The sequence below is a fragment of the Arachis ipaensis genome, chromosome B10 (assembly GCF_059453495.1).
Source record: "Arachis ipaensis isolate K30076 ecotype BB chromosome B10, ASM5945349v1, whole genome shotgun sequence".
NCBI classification, from domain to species: domain Eukaryota; kingdom Viridiplantae; phylum Streptophyta; class Magnoliopsida; order Fabales; family Fabaceae; genus Arachis; species Arachis ipaensis.
The window spans coordinates 130,232,622-130,251,078 of NC_142435.1; the positions used below are offsets into that span (position 1 = coordinate 130,232,622).

Sequence of the window (18,457 nt, forward strand, 5' to 3'; positions counted from 1 at the left end):
TTATCTGGGTTGGGATGAGTTTGTTGGGGATGGGTCTTTTTGTCCGGGTCGGGTTCTTCTTTGAGTTGTGATCCGGTTCAGTTGGGCTTCTCTAATTGGGTTGTACAATTAATGCTTATTGTGTTTAGGGATGGAAATAGGGCAGGTCTTATGGTCTGTCATGTACTCATTTGGCCTAAGCTTGGTCTACAGCTTGTTATAGTTAATTTGTAAATAGATTGTACATAATAATAGTCAATTTGCAAATAGATTGTATGTATAAGTAATGACTTATCAACAAAATAATATCATACTTTAATTAAATTTTGCATATTCATACTTACAGAAGGTGAATATCATACTCTAAATCCTTACATTTAGCCATGAACATTTTACTCTCAGTCATTATAGTGAGTCAGCATGCTTGAGATCGAAATTAACTTCATATAATTCAAATTCTACATTTCAAATGGCACTCAAATTTATGCTATATGAACTTTTATCCAAGGAGGAGATATTATTGGTTTGCTCTCTTTATATAAAAAATGTTAATAATTTCAAATTCTTAATCATTGTCACCACCACAAAAAAATATGTAAACAATTTCAATGTCCATCCATATTGATTACCAAACGAGCTTTTAGAGAACATGATCAACAGGGAAGAATAAGTAATCCTAGCAAAGAATCATTGTTCAATATAGATATTCTACTTTCATCTCTCAACAAAAAATACTCCATTTTATGCAATTCCAATGAGTCTATAGAGAAGTAATCTCCACATCTGCACTGATAAAACAGTTCCAATGCTTCTCCGTCATCTTCAGCCATCATATCCTCTAAGCTTAAATCTTCTGCAACATCAATAGCTTAGACATCACGCCTTGAACTTCGAAGCTCATTATCATAAAATAAACAAGAGCTTGAATCGCCAAGAACTTCACACGCCTTTTGTACTTTGAGAAATCTATCTCCACTAGTTTGATTGCTGCCGGATGCATCAGAAGATTTCAATAGCTTATCAGGATGCAAACTGAGTATGGCGGAGCGGTAACTAACACGAATTTCTTATTATTTATGTAATTAAATTACTTTTCAATATTTTTGCTTCTATATTAAATTACTTTTAAATTCTTTAAAAAAAATACAATTTAAAACCATATAAAAGAGCCGTTATCGTTCTCATAATTTATCAACTATAATATTAGTTTCCAAAGACAATTAAAAATAACCTAATTATCTATTATGTAATGAATGACTACAATCGGTTACAAACAAATAATATAACCCGTCACAACACAAATAATATAAATTTTAAATACAATTAAAACTAATATAATTGTTTATTATGTAATAATATAATAAATGACTACAACGATTATAAATAACATAAAACAATATAAATATTTATATACCTAAATGTATACTTCTAATTCTAGAATATTCATTCACATTAATAGTATAACTATTTTAAAAAGTTAAACTTTTGATATATTAAAAAATCGTTTGAGATTTATTCTCAAATATTTAAATTTTTCTATTTTTTTACATCATATTTTTATCCAAAATGGTATAATTTAGGTTCATTTTTGTACTATAACTTAAATTTTTTCTTCATTTTCTTTCTCCTTCTCATGACATTTATTTTTTTTAGGTTACTCAATCAGATTTATATTCTTTTACTCTTTATTTTTATATAGGTATGCCTTCAATGTTAATATTATTTCTTGTTATCAGATATAAATTTAGCACTAAATTTTATTTCATTGCTTTCACCTACATCTGCATTCATTCACGGCACTACTAGACTACACTTAAGCTGTAACATAGTAAAATTAAGGATTTGATCAAAGGCTGAGAGAGTACCTTATCATCCTCATAAACCACAGTAGAAAAAATTTTCTTATTGATGATCTTGTCAAATCTGTCCATCGCAAAATAAAAGATAAGAATTTAACCACTTAAAAATTAAACCTCAAGCACAAAAATAAATTGATACAACGATATAATAACCTAAAATAATAGCATAATGATATACAAGTCCCAAGAAAGGAAAAGAATAAAGAGAACAACAAATTAAATCAATTAGTTTTAAATACAAATACAATTCATCTGAAACTATTACAAATTAAACCAATTAATTTTATATACAAATACAATTAGCATCAATACATTAAAACAGCAAAATTCTAGTATAAAAAATTAATTAAGAATAACTAAAAAAAATCTCACCTACAGTAGAAGAAAAAAGTCAGAAACAATCAGGGACGATTTTTCAACTTGGAGTCGTTGCCGTATTGCACCATTATAGATCATACCGCCGGCGAAAAAGAGCGGAGCTTCGACGGAGAAAGAGCTTCGAAGAGGACTAGAGCAGAGCCTGCAGAATAGCCAACACGATGACGATGGAAGAAGCAGAGCCAAATGAGGCACGAGGCTGAGGCTGAGGCAAAGACAGGCGAGTCACGGCCAGGATGACACAGTCGGAGGAGGCACATGCACGGAGGAAGCAGAGGCGAGCAAACATTGACGGCGTTTGAACAAGGCAGAGGAGCCGGCGAAGAGAGTGACGGGTGATGATCGGCAGCAACCGTGCTATGAGTGAGAGAGGTGAGAGTGAGTGTATGAGTAAAGCTCTGTGAGTTGCGGTGAGTGAGTCGAAGCTCTGAGCATCCGAGTGTGACTTAAGGTTGGAAATGATTTAGGGGTGCCATTGAATTAGGTTTCATTTATTCATACTAAAATGGCAGTCGCATTGGGGGATTTATAAAAAAAAACCAAAAAATTTTTTTGATCTGGTTTGGGTTTTAAAAATGGCCTCACCAGTTTTTCATGAAACCCAAATGGTTCAAATTGGTTCTTACCGGTTCTGATCGATTTTATGCAAGATGGTTGGATGAGAGATTTTTCGGTCCAATTTTATAATTATGATTTAAAATAATTATTGTCTTTGTTCTCCTTGTTATTAGCTTGGACGAGTATTGTTGATACTACTACTACTACTTTCGATTCGCCCGCATGCTCGTCTTTGGGTGGGCTCGAGAGTACTGCTACTGCTACAAAGTTCCATCCACCCGCGTCCTTTCACTGCCAGGGGGAGATGTACTTCTTCGGGTGAGCTCGATGGTAGTTTATTTTATTGTCTTTATTCTTGTTCATAGCTTGGATGAGTATTGCTAATACCACTACTACTACCCAGCTCAGTCGGCGTGCTCTCACTGCTAGAGGGAGATGCACGTCTTTGGATGGAGCTCGAGGGTAGTTTATTTTGGTGTCTCTGTTCTTCTTATTCTTAGCTTGGAGGAGTGTTGTTGATACTACCAAGTTCGAAGGAGATGCACGTCTTCGGGTGAGCTCGAGACTAGTTCATTTTATTATCTCTGTTCTTCTTGGTCCTAGCTTGGACAAGTATTGCTGATACTAAGTTCGATCCACCCGCGTGCTCTCACTCCCAGGGGGAGATGCATGTCTTCGGCTGGGTTCAAGGGTAGCTCATTTGATTATCTCTGTTCTTCTTGTTCTTAACTTGGACAAGTATTGCTGATACTACCAAGTTCGAGGGAGATGCACGTCTTCGGGTGGACTCGAAGGTAGTTCATTTTATTGTCTTTGTTCTTCTTGTTCTTAGCTTGGACGAGTGTTGCTGATTTTTTAATCGTGTGCGGAGTTGTTTAAAGAATATATGAAGTTTTGCCTTTAATGGATAAATACAAAAAATAAATTAGGACAATTCTATAAATATTTAAGGCAGCTCCATCAAATGTAACTCTCATAAAAATATGCATCAAATACTTTGTCCTCGTAAGTATATCACATGGATATATATGGTTCTTGTAATCTTTTCATTATTGACACTAGTTCCACAAACATTGGTGATAAATGACGGAGGAAAAGAAAAAGAATAACTACTAACCTCTATAAAGTAGTTAGGTTTATAAAGTTGGTCCATCTCCTCTGGCTCTTTCTTATGCATCATTTTCGACTTTCCTGAATTTCAAAACATGTACTCGATCAACCTGAATCCCTGGTATTCCAAATAACGGTCCGTTCTTCCATTCCTAAGGAATTGACGTTGCCGTGAGATGTGACATCCAAATTTTAAATAGCCCATAAATTATTTTTCATAACAAAAATAATTGCCAATTTCCATGAAGCTTCCATGTTAAGACATTTTTAGAAGTATCCATTATTATAAGTTCTAGCTCCGGCAAACACCAATGTCACATGAGCAGTATCTGCCTATTTTAGCCACTAGCTAACTACCTCTATATTTATAGGAGAATGCTGCACGGCTTCACCAATAGTTCAGTGTCCACGGGAACACCTTCATTGATGCAAGTAGTCCCATCAATCAAATTACACTAGTCAAGAAGACAAGAACATTTGCCTTGAGCCGCATTGTCCTCTACAGTACCTTGTGGCCTTTCTAAAGTGCTCAATCCTCATGTTGCATGTTGGGAGACTCTTATTGAGGACAGCCTGTCCTAAGACGTCCAAATGTCTCCCTCTCATAATTTTGAAATTGCTTTTGCTGAGCTGAAGGCCACTAAACTTACTATTTTTTGTTATGCATTATAATGTGTTCATGTATCTTTGCAAATAAATCATAAGCGTGTCTACACTTCACAGATAGAGTTTTAAACATATTTGCAACTAAAAGTGAAGCTATCCAACATGGGGGACAAAAATCTGCATTAAGATGCTTTTGGATTGGCTCGTATCTTCCTAATTAAGTAGTTCTCCAAACCAATGTCAGCATCCACTATACTAGTATGACCTGTTATTTCAATCTTGAAAACATGCTCTATAACATCTCTGCTCCTCACACCATCGTCCACTTCACATATTAAAGGTATTATGATCACTCAGGTATTCATATGAAGAGATTCCCCATTCTCAAGCGATTTGGTTAGAACTCCACAAACTTCTTCAATCTTACCAACAATGCAGAAACTGTTTACTAGGCCATGAATAACAGCAAAATTCGGAGAAAAACCTTTAGACAACAACTCCTTCATGTAGTTATTTACCTCATCAAATATTCCTTTGTCACATAACCCACCAACCAAAGTTCGATATGACACAACATTAGGCAAGCACCCATTGTTCTGCATATCAGTAATAACTCTACAGGCATCATGGGCACACCCATCCCTGTAGAACCCCAAAATAACAGTATTATAATATACTATGTCAGAATTGCACTCATTGATCTTCAACCTACAAAGAAGCTTGTAAGATTCTCTAAGCTTCTTCTTCCTACCCAAACTGGTCAACAAAGTGGTGTAAGTCAAAGAGTCAGGAACAAACCTTTTGTTCAACATATCCTCCAACAAATCTACAGCTCCATTCACTTGACTCTTCCTATACATCACCAGCATCAGAATCCGGTAACATTCGATATCAGAAAAAATATCTTTCTTAAACATTTTGTTGAACAGGTGGTAGGCAATGCTAATATCTCCATTCGTACAGAAAGCTTGCTTGAGAATATTGTAGGATTGAGTATTGGGTGAGACACCGTGCCTATGAGCATCCCTGAAGAGATCGAATGCAGGTTGAACAAAGTTGCGGTGGGATACAAGAATCTCAAGAATGCGGTTGAGGTGTTTGAGCAAAGGCTTAAAACTGTATTGAAGCATAATGTAGATGGTTTTTAGGGCCTTGTCGGGTAAGTTAGCTTCGCCATAGACTCTCATCAAGTAGGAGAGCAGGGTAGGAGTGATTGGGTAGGATTCAGATTTGAGGTGTCAAACAAGGTCATCGACAAGGGAGAATTACCTTGAGCGGCCCAATTTGAGGATGAGAATGAGGTAGGTAGAGTAAGAATGGCAAAAATTGGGATGGTGAGAGGCACATTTGAAGATTTTTTTTTTGCGAGAAGAGGGTCTGATTGGAAATCTATGAGCTTCTGGACTCTAGATGGAGACCCAATGAGGAATTGGAGCGAGAAGAATAGAAAGATTGTTGGTTTGGGTTTTGTGAGAAATTGAAGGAGATGATGCGATGCGAAGACAGGGTTTTGTGCACTAAATGAGTTCTGCAATTCCAATAAACAAAGAAATGTCTTTTATTCAGTGGCTCAATAAGTTATGGTCTAATTAAAAAATTATTCAAAGTCAAACTCAAGTAGTTATTGTTGCCATTGATGATATGATTTCTGTATATACCCGATCATCCTCTCTTCTTGAATTCTTGTTTCAATGCCTACCATCAAGAAAGAAGTTTTGATCAGGTAGTGATTATCTCAACCAGGTTCACTAATATGAAGACTTAACAAATCCTCCTCAAAGACAAGTTCATCATAATTAACTAGACATATTATTAGAGAAGGAAAATTCACAGCAAAACAAGAGAACAAATACTACTCTCCAGTAACAGGGTTTCACAATAATTTTGACTAAATAGACTATTCAATATTCTAAATGAAGACTATAAAAACGTGTTATGCAGATTGCTTAAAACTTGTTGTTACAAAGTGCATCTGTTTTGCTTATCCAAAATTGAGAAATCAGAAGAAAAACAATAGCATAAATTAAAACCCATATACTATATCAATTAGGCTAATATCAAGAAGAATATGAACATAGATTCAAATTTCATGATAAGTAAGAACATTGAAGGTATTATTCCAAAAGCCAATTAATTTCATTCATTAAGATAGGAAAACAATAATAGTAATTTGAAAAAATTCTAAAGTATTAGAATTTATAAATAACTAAAGAAAAAATAGCTTTAAAACGGAGACTATGATCGACCCATGGATCGAGATTGACATAGGTACTACTACAACTACAACTACTAATGCACGTCTTCAGGTGGGCTCGAGGGTAGTTCATTTTATTGTCTCTGTTCTTCTTGTTCTTAGCTTGGACGAGTTTTGCTAATACTACTACTACTACTATAACTTTCGATCCTCCCGCGTGCTTTCACTGCCAGGGGGAGATGCACGTCTTCGGGTGGGCTCGAGAGTAGTTCTGTTTTTTGTCTCTGTTCTTGTTCTTAGCTTGGACGAGTGTTGGTGATACCACTACTACTATCCCGTTCTACCGACGTGCTCTCACTGCCAGAGGGAGATGCACATCTTCGGGTAGGCTCAAGGATAGTTCACTTTATTGTCTCTATTCTTCTTGTTCTTACCTTGGAGGAGTGTTGCTGATACAACCAAGTTCGAGGGAGATGCACGTCTTCGGGTGGGTTCGATGCTAATTCATTTTGTCTCTATTTTTCTTGGTCTTAGCTTGGATGAGTGTTGCTGATACTAAGTTCAATCTGCCAGCATCCTCTCATTGCCAGGAGGAGATGCACGTTTCAGTTGGGCTCGAGGGTAGTTCATTTCATTATCTCTATTCTTTTTATTCTTAGGTTGGACAAGTGTTGCTAATTTTGTAATCATGTGCGGGGTTGTTTAAAGAATATATGAAGTTTTGTCTCTAATGGATAAATACAAAAAATAAATTGGGACAATTCTGTAAATATTTAAGGCAGCTCCATCAAATGTAACTCTCATAAGAATATGCATCAAATACTTTGTCCTTGTAAGTATATCACATGAATATATATGGTTCTTGTAATCTTATCATTATTGACACTAGTTCCACAAATATTGGTGATAAATGAGGGAGGAAAAGAAAAAGAATAACTACTAACCTCTATAAAGTAGTTAGGTTTATATAGTTAGTCCATCTTCTCTGGCTCTTTCTTATGCATCATTTCCGACTTTCCTGAACTACAAAACAATATTCGATCAACCTGAATCCCTGAAATTCCAAATGCTAGTCCGTTATTCCATTCCTGAGAAATTGAAGTTGTCGTGAGATGTGACATCCAAATTCCAAATAGCCCATAAATTGTTTTCCAAAACAAAAACAATTGCTAATCTTCATTAAGCTCCCATGTTATGGCATTTTTAGAACCATCCATTATTACAAGTTCTAGCTCCGACAAACACCAGTGTCACATGAGCAGAATCTGCCTATTTCAGCCACTAGCCAACTACCTCTATACTTATAGGAGAATGCTACACAGCTTCTCCAGTAGTCCAGTATCTATGGGAACACCTTCACTGATGCAAGTAGGCCCATTAATCAAATTACGCTAGTCAAGAAGACAAGAACATCTGCCTTGAGCCACATTGTCCTCTACAGCACCTTGTGGCCTCTCCAAAGTGCTCACTTCTCATGTTGCTTGTTGAGACACCCTTACTGAGGACAGCTTGTCCTAAGACGTCCAAATGTCTCCCTTTCATGATTCTGAAATTGCCTTTGCTGAGCTGAAGGCCACCAAGATAGCTTCATTTTGTTCTGCATTATAATGAGTTCATGCATGTTTGTAATTAAATCATAAACGTGTCTGCACTCTACAGATAGAGTTTAAACCCATTTTCAACTAAAAATGAAGCTGATTCAACATGGGGGATAAAAGCCTGCATTAAAATGCTTTTGGATCGGCTCGTATCTTCCTAATTAAGTAGTTCTCCAAACCAATGTCAGCATCCACTATTCTAGTATGACATATTATTTCAATCCTGAGAACTTGCTCCAAAATATCTCTGCTCCTCACACCATCATCCACTTCACATATTAAAGGTATTATAATTCCCTAGTTTTCCATATGAGGAGCTTCTCCATGCTCAAGCAATTTGGTTAGAACTCCACAAGCTTTCTCAATCTTACCAACATTGCAGAAATCTTTTACTAGGCCATGAATAAAAGCAAAATGCAGAGAAAAACTTATAGACAGCATCTCCTTCATGTAGTTATTTGCCTCATCAAGTATTCTTTTGTTACATAACCTACCAACCAAACTTCGATATAACACAACATTAGGCAAGCACTCATTGTTCTGCATATTAGCAATAACTTTACGGGCATCATGAGCGCTCCCTTTCCTGTAGAACCCCGATATTATAGTATTATACTGAACTATGTCAGGATTGTACCCTTTGATCTTCATCCTACATAGAAGCTTGTAAGATTCTCTAAGCTTCTTCTTCCTACCCAAACTGGTCAACAAAGTGGTGTAAGTCAAAGAGTCAGAAACAAACTCTTTGTTCAACATATCCTCCAACAAATCCACAGCTCCATTCACTTGACTCTTCCTACACATCGCCTGCATCAGAATTTGGTAACACTTGATATCAGGAACAATATCTCTCTTAAACATTTTGTGGAATAGGTGGTAGGCAATGCTAATATCTCCATTCAAATAAAAAGCCGGCATGAGAATATTGTGGGACTGAGTATTGGGTGACACACCGTGCCTATGAGCATCCCTGAAGAGATCGAATGCATGTCGAACAAAGTTGCAATGGGATACAAGAATCTCAAGAATGCGGTTGAGGTATTTGGGCAAAGGTTTGAAACCGTATTGAAGCATAGTGTAGGTGGTTTTGATGTCCTTATCGGGTAAATCAGCTTCGCCATAGACTCTGATCAAGTAGGAGAACAAGGTAGGAGTGATTGGCTAGGATTCGGATTTGAGGTGTCGAAGAAGCTCATCGACAAGGGAGAATTGCCTTGAGCGGCCTAATTTGAGGATGAGAATGAGGTAGGTAGAGTGAGAATGGCAAAAGTTGGGATGGTGAGAGGCACATTCGAAGATTTTTTTTGGCGAGAAGAAGGTCCGATTGGGAAGCTATGAGCTTCTGGACTCTAGATGGAAACCCAATTGGGGAATTAGAGCGACAAGAATAGAAAGATTGTTGGTTTGTGTTTTGTGAGATATTGAAGGAGTGATACGATGAGAAGACAGGGTGGTTAGGATTTTGGTGGGGCAGAGAAATGATATAGGCAGAATCGGTGAGGTCATGGTGGTGGCTCAAGAAGGTGAACAGGCGAGGGCAAGTTAATGCTAATTGTGGTTGTCGTATTTTCGTGGTTAGTGTCCTTCATTTTTGTTGAGAAGATATGGACACTGTGGGTGTTCGCTGCACGGTTTGGTTTGGTTTTTAGGGGAAAAAAAACATTCGATCCTATTGTAAAAAAATTAATTGGTTTGGTTTCGTTTGATTTTTTCAAGGTGAACCAAATTGAAATGAAATTGATTTATTTGATTTGATTTTTCAGTTTTTCACCATGACCTTCGTCAACTTTACCTTCTGTTTCACCAATGCTGTCACTTTACTATTATCAAACTGCAGAAATATCACAAAAAAATAAGATAAGAACAGAAAACACTAAACTAAAATTAGAACAATACAAATTAAAATTAAAACAACACTAAAATTTAAACAGCATAATTTGAAACCTCAAACCACAAATTAAAATTAAATAATTGAAAAACAGCAACCACAAAAGTTAAGTTAAATGAGAGAACATTAATAGTGTTTCTTTGACCCTGTTTAGTAGAAGACTTGAATATTCAACAAAGCTTAAGGGGTAATAAAAGTATCCTTGATGTGCATTTTTGCTATATAAAGAATAATGCAAATTCAATTTAATGGGTAATCCAGCATGAAATTTGGACCTTTGTCCAAATGCCAAACCATAATCGGTGTTTATATTAAAGGAATACATAAATAAATAAACTTAAAAATACTTAAATAATAATTCCATTCTTTGAACTATGGTTATATTTGTGCACTAAATGAGTTATGCAATCCCAATAAACAAAGAAATGTCTTTCATTTAGTGGCTCAATAAGTTATTGTCTAATTAAAAAATTATTCAAAGTCAAACTCAAGTAGTTATTATTGTCATTGATGATATAATTTCTGCATATACATGATCATCCTCTCTTCTCGAATTCTTGTTTCAATGTCTACCATCAAGAAAGAAGTTTTGATCAGATAGTAATTATCTCAACCAGGTTCACTAATATGAAGACTTAACAAATCCTCCTCAAAGACAAGTTCATCATAATTAACTAGACATGTTATCAGAGAAGGAAAATTCACAGCAAAATAAGAGAATGAATACTACTCTTAGCATCAGAATTTCATAATAATTTTGACCAAATATACTATTCAATATTCTAAATGAAGACTACAAAAATGTGTTATGCAGATTGTTTAAAACTTGTTGTTACAAAATGCATTTGTTTTGCTTATCAGGAAATAAAAAATTAGGAGAAAAACAATAGCGTAAATTAAAACCCATGTTCTACATCAGTTAGGCTAATCTCAAAAAGAATATAAACATAGATTCAAATCTCGTGATAAGTAAGAAAACTGAAGGTATTGTTCCAAAATCCAGTTAATCTCATTCATGAAGAAAGGAAAACAATAATAGTAATTTGAAAAAATTAATTAATTGCAACATGTAATCTGAAGTGCTAGAATTTATAAATAATTAATGCCAAAATAGCTTTAAAATGGAGACTATGCGCGGCCCACGGATCTACTATACTTCTACTACTACCAAGTTCGATCCCCCACTTCGCCCGCGTGCTCTCACTGTCAGGGGAAGATGCACGTCTTCGGGTGAGCTTGATGGTCGGTAATTTTATTTTCTCTGTTCTTCTTGTTCTTAGCTTGGACAAGTGTTGCTGATACTACTACTGCTGCTGCTGCTGCTGCTACTACTACTACCAAGTTCGATCCGTCCGTGTGCTTTCACTACCGGAGGGAGATGCACGTCTTCAGGTGGGCTCGAAGGTAGTTTATTTTATTGTCTTTATTCTTCTTGTTCTTAGTTTGGACGAGTGTTGTTGATACTACTACTACTACTACTACTACTACTACTACTACTACTACTACTACTACTACTTTCATCTGTCCGTGTGCTCATCTTCGGGTGGGCTCGAGGGTTCTGCTACTACTAATAAGTTCGATCCACCCGCGTGCTCTCATTGCCAGGGGGTGATGCACGTCTTCGGGTGGGCTCGAGGGTAATTCTTTTTATTGTCTCTGTTCTTGTTCTTAGCTTACATAAGTGTTGCTGATACCACTACTACTACCCCGCTCTGTCGGCATGCTCTCAATGCCAAGGAGAGATGCACGTTTTCGGGCGGCCTCGAGGGTAGTTTATTTTGTTGTCTCTGTTCTTCTTGTTCTTAGCTTGGAGGAGTGTTGCTGATACTACCAAGTTCGAGGGAGATGCACGTTTTCGGGTGGACTCGAGGCTAGTTCATTTTATTGTTTCTATTCTTCTTGATCTTAGTTTGGACGAGTGTTGCTGATACTAAGTTTGATCCTCCCACGTGCTCTCACTCCCAAGGGGAGATGCACGTCTTCGGCTGGGCTCGAGGATTGTTCATTTGATTGTCTCTATTCTTCTTGTTCTTAGTTTAGACAAGTGTTGCTGATACTACCAAGTTCGAGGGAGATGCACTTCATCGTGTAGACTCGAAGGTAGTTTATTTTATTATCTTTGTTCTTTTTGTTCTTAGCTTGGACGAGTGTTACTAATTTTGTAAGCATGTGTGGAGTTTTTTAAAGAATATATGAAGTTTTGTCTCTAATGGGTAAATACAAAAAATAAATTGGGACAATTCTGTAAATATTTAAGGCAACTCCATCAAATATAACTCTCATAAAAATATGCATCAAATACTTTGTCCTCGTAAGTATATCACATGGATATACATGGTTATTGTAATCTTGTCATTATTGACACTAGTTCCACAAACATTGGTGATAAATGAGGGAGAAAAAGAAAAAGAATAACTACTGACCTCTACTAAGTAGTTAGGTTTATAAAGTTCCTTCTCTTCTGGCTCTTTCTTATGCATTATTTTAGACTTTCCTAAACTTCAAAACATGTATTCGATCAACCCTGAATCTCTGGCATTCCAAATGCTGATCCGTTATTCCATTCCTGAGAAATTAAAGTTTCTGTGAGATGTTACATCCGAATTCCAAATAGCCCATAAATTATTTTTAATAACAAAAACAATTGCCAATTTTCAGGAAGCTTCCATGTTAAAGCATTTTTAGAACCATCCATTATTACAAGTTCTAGCTCTGGCAAACTCCAATGTCACATGAGCAGAATCTGCCTATTTCAGCCACTAGCCAACTACCTCTATACTTGCAGGAGAATGCTGCACGACTTCTCTAGTAGTTCGATATCCACGGGAACACCTTCACTAATGCAAGTAGGCCCATCAATCAAATTACGCTAGTCAAGAAGACAAGAATATCTGCCTTGAGCCACATTGTCCTTTGCAGCACCTTGTGGCCTTTCCAAAGTGCTAACTCCTCATGTTGCATGTTGGAGTACCTTTACTGAGGACAGCTTGCCCTAAGACGTCCAAATGTCTCCCTCTCATGATCCTGAAATTACCGTTGTTGAGCTGAAGGCCACCAAGCTTATTACATTTTGTTCTGCATTATAATGAGTTCATGCAACTTTATAATTAAATCATAAGCATGTCTGCACTTCACAGATAGAGTTTAAACCCATTTTCAACTAAAAATGAAGCTGATCCAATATGGGGGACAAAAACTGCATTAAGATGCTCTTGGATTGGCTCGTATTTTCTAATTAAGTAGTTCTCCAAACCAATGCCAACATCCACTATTCTAGTATGACCTTTTATTTCAATTTTGAGAACTTGCTCCAAAATATCTCTGCTCCTCACACCATCGTCCACTTCACATATTAAAGGTATTATGATCGCCTAGGTATCCATATGAGGAGCTTCTCCATGCTCAAGCGATTTGGTTAGAATTCCACAAGCTTCTTCAATCTTACCAACATTGCAGAAATACCTTACTAGGCCATGAATAACAACAGAATATGGATAAAAACCTTTAGAGAGCATCTCCTTCATGTAGTTATTTGCCTCATTAAACATTCTTTTGTCACATAACCCACCAACCAAAGTTCGATATGACACAACATTAAGCAAGCTCCCATTTGTTTCTTATCCATTTTTATTCTTCTTTATTATTTTTTTTGTAGTTTTTTTAATACATCATTGTTCTAAAAATTTATTACCATATTATTACCATTTTCAAATTGTTTGTATCGATATCATTTTTTGTCGAATTAGACATCTCTAGTCAACAAGCAAAAAAAAAAAAAATATAAAATGCTACCATAGTAAAAAAGTGATATTAAGATAAATAATTTAAAAAATGTGATATTTTGATAATAAATTTTTAAACGATGACATATTAAATAGAGTTTTTTATTTTTTCATAAAATTTTTCAAAATATAAAAAATAAAGATAAGAAATAGAATGAGATAAAATAAAAGATGTAAGAGAAGGAGAAGAAAATGACCCAAAAAAAAAAAAGAGAGAAAGAAAATAATACAAAAAAAATGAAGAGGAGAAAAAGAAAAAAACATGTAAACACAGTTGAAAAACTATGAATATGAAAAATCTTAGTTTTGAAAACTGAATCGAATTATTCGGTTTAACCGAGTTAATTAAAAACCGATCATTCGATTAGTTCGAGACTTCGAGTGATGATGAAAACTGCGTTGTAAAAAATTGGTCTAAGAATCGACTGAATCGGTGATTATCAATAAATTGTCGAAATCGATCGAATTTTTTTTTATCAATAAAATTCCACATTTAAGTGATTTAACCAATCAAGTTTAATCAAATCCATTAGATTCACGGGATCCTTTTTCATGCTTTCTTCTTCTTATTCACGCGTGACCCTACGTCTGCTTCTTGGATCTATTTGGTTGAACTTAGGATAACAATAATATTCGTAGCAAATTGTTTTTTGAGAGTGACGGATACGGCACCGTTTTGAATTTCAAAAAAAAAAAAAATTCAGAAATGCCCAATACCCAACCCACCCCTCTCTCTCTCTCTCTGAAGAACCCAACCCAATACCCCAAACCTCCTTCGAAGTTCGAACGCAGCCCGCAGCCACCATCCATCTTCAAAGTCATCGCCGAACTTTTCTCCTCCGGTAGAGGGTGCTGTCGCCGCCGGCGGGGACAGACCGTGGGTGCCGCGTCGCGTGTGGAAGCTCTGCTCGTCCCGGTTCCTCTCCTGTCATCGCAGGAAGGTCTGCGTGAGCTCGGGGCGTCGCCGTCGCGAAGGGTTGGTCGGTCGTGGTCTCTTCGAGCTCTCTCTCTCTCCCTGTCTTTGTCCGAGCTCAACGTCCCTCTTCGATCTCTCTCTCGCTCTCTGTCCGAGCTCTCTTTGGTTCCTCCATTGCCGTCAGTTCCCATTCCTCCGTCGCCGTCACTTCCTTTCCTCTCTCGCCGCTGGTAAGCACTGCTGCTTGAAATTATTTTTGCTTGTTTTGTACTTTTGTTAATAATACTGAGTTGCTGATTGTGTTAATACCTTTGTTAATAAGACTAGGTTTACTGATTATCTGCTTCTGAGTTGCTGAGTTAATAGTAGTTAATACTGATTTTGTTATTTTTTGCTTGTTCTGAGTTGCTGTTTTTCTGAAATAATAGTTGAATTGAATGATTCTGTTGAACTTTTCTTGATACTCCAGTTATACACAACTATTAAGATTGTTGCTTCTTAACTTTGTCGAACTTGTGATTCACTGAGATGAAATTTTATTTGTATTCCTTTTTTCTGAAGCACAACAAATCTTTCATTTTAAGGCTCCTGCATTTTGACTTTGTAATCAACTATCATGGAATATTACGTGTTGGAAGTTAGCTTTTGCTCTTTCATATTAGTTAAGGCTAATATTAATATATTATCCTTCTAAATGTTTATTCCATTGCTGAATTGCCACAATGCATACATGATATATCTTTTGTTTATTAAATCTACAGGTCTTGTAGCAGAAGATATGTTTTATTTAATTGAATGTGAGGGTGCCTTGATGAAGATATTTATGCTCGTGATAGAATAGAAGTGTTTTTATTTCTGAAATCTCACTCTTTTGATGGATTGTTTAACACCTCAAAGCTCAGATATAGTTGTTCAATTCTAGATTCAAGCTTCTTTAAGCTTTTCTGTTACTGGAACAACGAACAGAGTTTTTCAAAATACATGTATTTGTATCACTATATGTAATCATTGGAAAAAATTAGGGGTTGATTGTTGATTATTGTTTTTGTTCTGCTTCAATTATTGTTGATTGTTGTTAACTTTCTTACTTAATTTTGTACTGTTGTTTTGATTCTGTGTTAATATTTTAGTTGTTGCCTTGTTGATTAGAAACTGATTAAAAATTTTTTGTTTTAAAGATGAAACATTATGCATTTTAAAATTATATATTAAATTTTTAATAATTTCATTTATATTTAATTAATCCGGTTTAATTACAGTTCGCTTCGGTTAGACTATTAAATCATTAAACTAGTCACTCGACCGATTCATTAACTGGTTCGGTTCTCGCAACCTTGGTTTCAACCCATAAAACCAAAGATAAATATCACTTGTGTTGTTCTCTTCTTTTCAGTGAGTTATCCTTTGTTCTGACCAAAGCTTCAAATTTGGTGTCCCCAAGGATCTTCAATTCAGTTTTCAATCCATGCCACCATTCCAACACCATCAGGTTGCACTCTCAGTTGAACTCTCACTCATTCCAACAATGCCGTCGCCTCTACCAAAAGAAATGATAACTTCCACTCTCCATTGGTAACTAACTAATTAACTATTTTCTTCACTCTTCATTCTTCACTACCTTCTCTTTAAGTTCTTCACCCTTGTTTGTTTGTTTGTTTCTATGTGTGCTTATGTATCTTGAATATGTTGAACAGTTGATTATTAGAGTAAATTTGGAAATTTGATACATTTGTAATTCAATAAATCTGGTAATAAATTGTATAATTGACTTATGAATATTCCAAAACTTACAAAGTGATAGATATTGTGAAACAAACAAAGTATCATCTAAATATATCTCAATAAGTTGAGAGTACAATACAGTAAGCTTGCTTTTTCAAGCAAATTGGTCACCTTAAAAGATTCAAATTTCTATGCTAATAGTGTATCAAAGCTGATCTCTATGATATATATACAAAGCAAAAATTGTAATACAAGGTGGTGTCTTCCATCTTCTCTTTTTCTGCTTCATATTCTGAAGTTAGCAATTGTGTGTGATCAAACTTAGATTGGCAAGAACGCAAGCAGGGTGACGGCCGATATCATGGGGATTGGACAAGCAACTATGATGTATCATTGCAAGACCTGCAGTTACAGGATTTGATTGATGATAATGAGCAACACAAGGATGCACAACTATTCATCAAACTCAACATTCAAAAGGTGGTTCCAGAGTATTTCATTTTGATGTTTGAGTAGCAACTTAGATTCAAATTTGTTACTGACATGGTATTGAAATATGTTTACTTATGTGTTCATACATTGACCTAGAATTCATGCTCCAAAATTTTCAAATTTAGTCTGATTAGTCACTTGTCAATGCTTGTGCATGGTAATGCCAGCATGCAAGCTTTGGCTTATCAGTGGATGGAAGAGTTATGACATCATTCATTAGAAAGTGTGGCACCTGTATGTTCACAATGTGGCATTCTCTTTCTTTTTTCTTCTTTTTTTCCACTCAGATTATTATGCATGGATCATTGTTGGTTGTTATATTTTTTTTGCAGTATCTTTGATATTTTGAATTTGATCTCTACCCTCTTCTCCTTCCTTTCTAGTATTTGAGAGAGTTATAATAGAGTTTAGAGATATAATATTAATGTACTTCTTCTTATAAACTTAAACTTTTGGAAGAAGTAGTTCATGACATGGTATCAAAACTTCTATGATCTAAAGGTTTAGTCGTTTAAATCCATTGAGTTTCATCATCTTTGCGACTCCCTTTATGCATATAAATTTGAAAAGCTTGTTTTGGTTTTTCCTTCTTTGCAATTCCAAAACTTAGTAAAACTTTTCAAAAGAATATAAGATTTTATTGTCAACTTTAGGTATTATCTATGTTGTGACATACTATGCTTTGAATGGATACAGCTTTTACCACCATTATATATAAAGATTAAGAAGGATTGAAAACAATACATGTAAGTTCTTATTTTAGAAGCTTTAATTTCTTTTTTCACGTATTAATTTGCAGGATACTTGCTCTGAGTTGTGTCAGAAATCTGAGGGTACAATACTATGTAAGCACCTCCAATTTTCAAAAAGATAAGATTGAAAACTTAACAATGAGGCCACTGTTTATTGCTTTTCAAATTTTCTTACCTTTTTTATTGCTATCATACATACAAGAGGCACCAAGTAAAATATTCAACTAAAACTAATGAAAGTTTGTTTTGGTTTTTCAGTTTCAAGTGGACAAAGTCAGGCCTATGTTGATAAAAAGTGGTTCTCTAGATTACTGGAACTGAAGGAAAAAAAAAAAAAGAAAACTCATGATTTATCCAGCATGGAAATTAGAAGTTCCTTGTACATAATAATAGTCAATTTGCAAATAGATTGTATGTATAAGTAATGACTCATCAACAAAATAATATCACACTTCAATTAAATTTTGCATATTCATACTTACAGAAGGTGAATATCATATTCTAAATCCTTACATTTAGCCATAAACATTTTACTCAGAGTCATTATAGTGAGTCAGCATACTTGAGACCAAAATTAACTTCATATAATCCAAATTCTACATTTCAAATGGCACTCAAGTTTA

At 35.4% G+C, this 18,457-nt stretch overlaps 1 long non-coding RNA gene and 3 pseudogenes across 1 annotated transcript; 1 reads left to right on the forward strand and 3 right to left on the reverse strand.

Moving 5' to 3' along the window:
• Positions 1 to 584: 584 nt before the first annotated feature.
• Positions 585 to 4,490, reverse strand: LOC110268473 (uncharacterized; annotated as a pseudogene).
• A 182-nt stretch (positions 4,491 to 4,672) lies between these two features.
• Positions 4,673 to 8,226, reverse strand: LOC107621103 (uncharacterized; annotated as a pseudogene).
• Positions 8,227 to 8,408: 182 nt separating this feature from the next.
• On the reverse strand, positions 8,409 to 9,788 carry LOC107621102 (uncharacterized; annotated as a pseudogene).
• Positions 9,789 to 14,214: 4,426 nt separating this feature from the next.
• LOC148581716 (uncharacterized) lies at positions 14,215 to 18,340 on the forward strand. Its single transcript, XR_015880372.1, has 5 exons — positions 14,215 to 15,098; positions 16,262 to 16,440; positions 16,916 to 17,070; positions 17,882 to 17,927; positions 18,093 to 18,340. It is a non-coding gene; the product is annotated as an uncharacterized LOC148581716 (long non-coding RNA).
• The last annotated feature ends 117 nt before the right edge of the window (positions 18,341 to 18,457 follow it).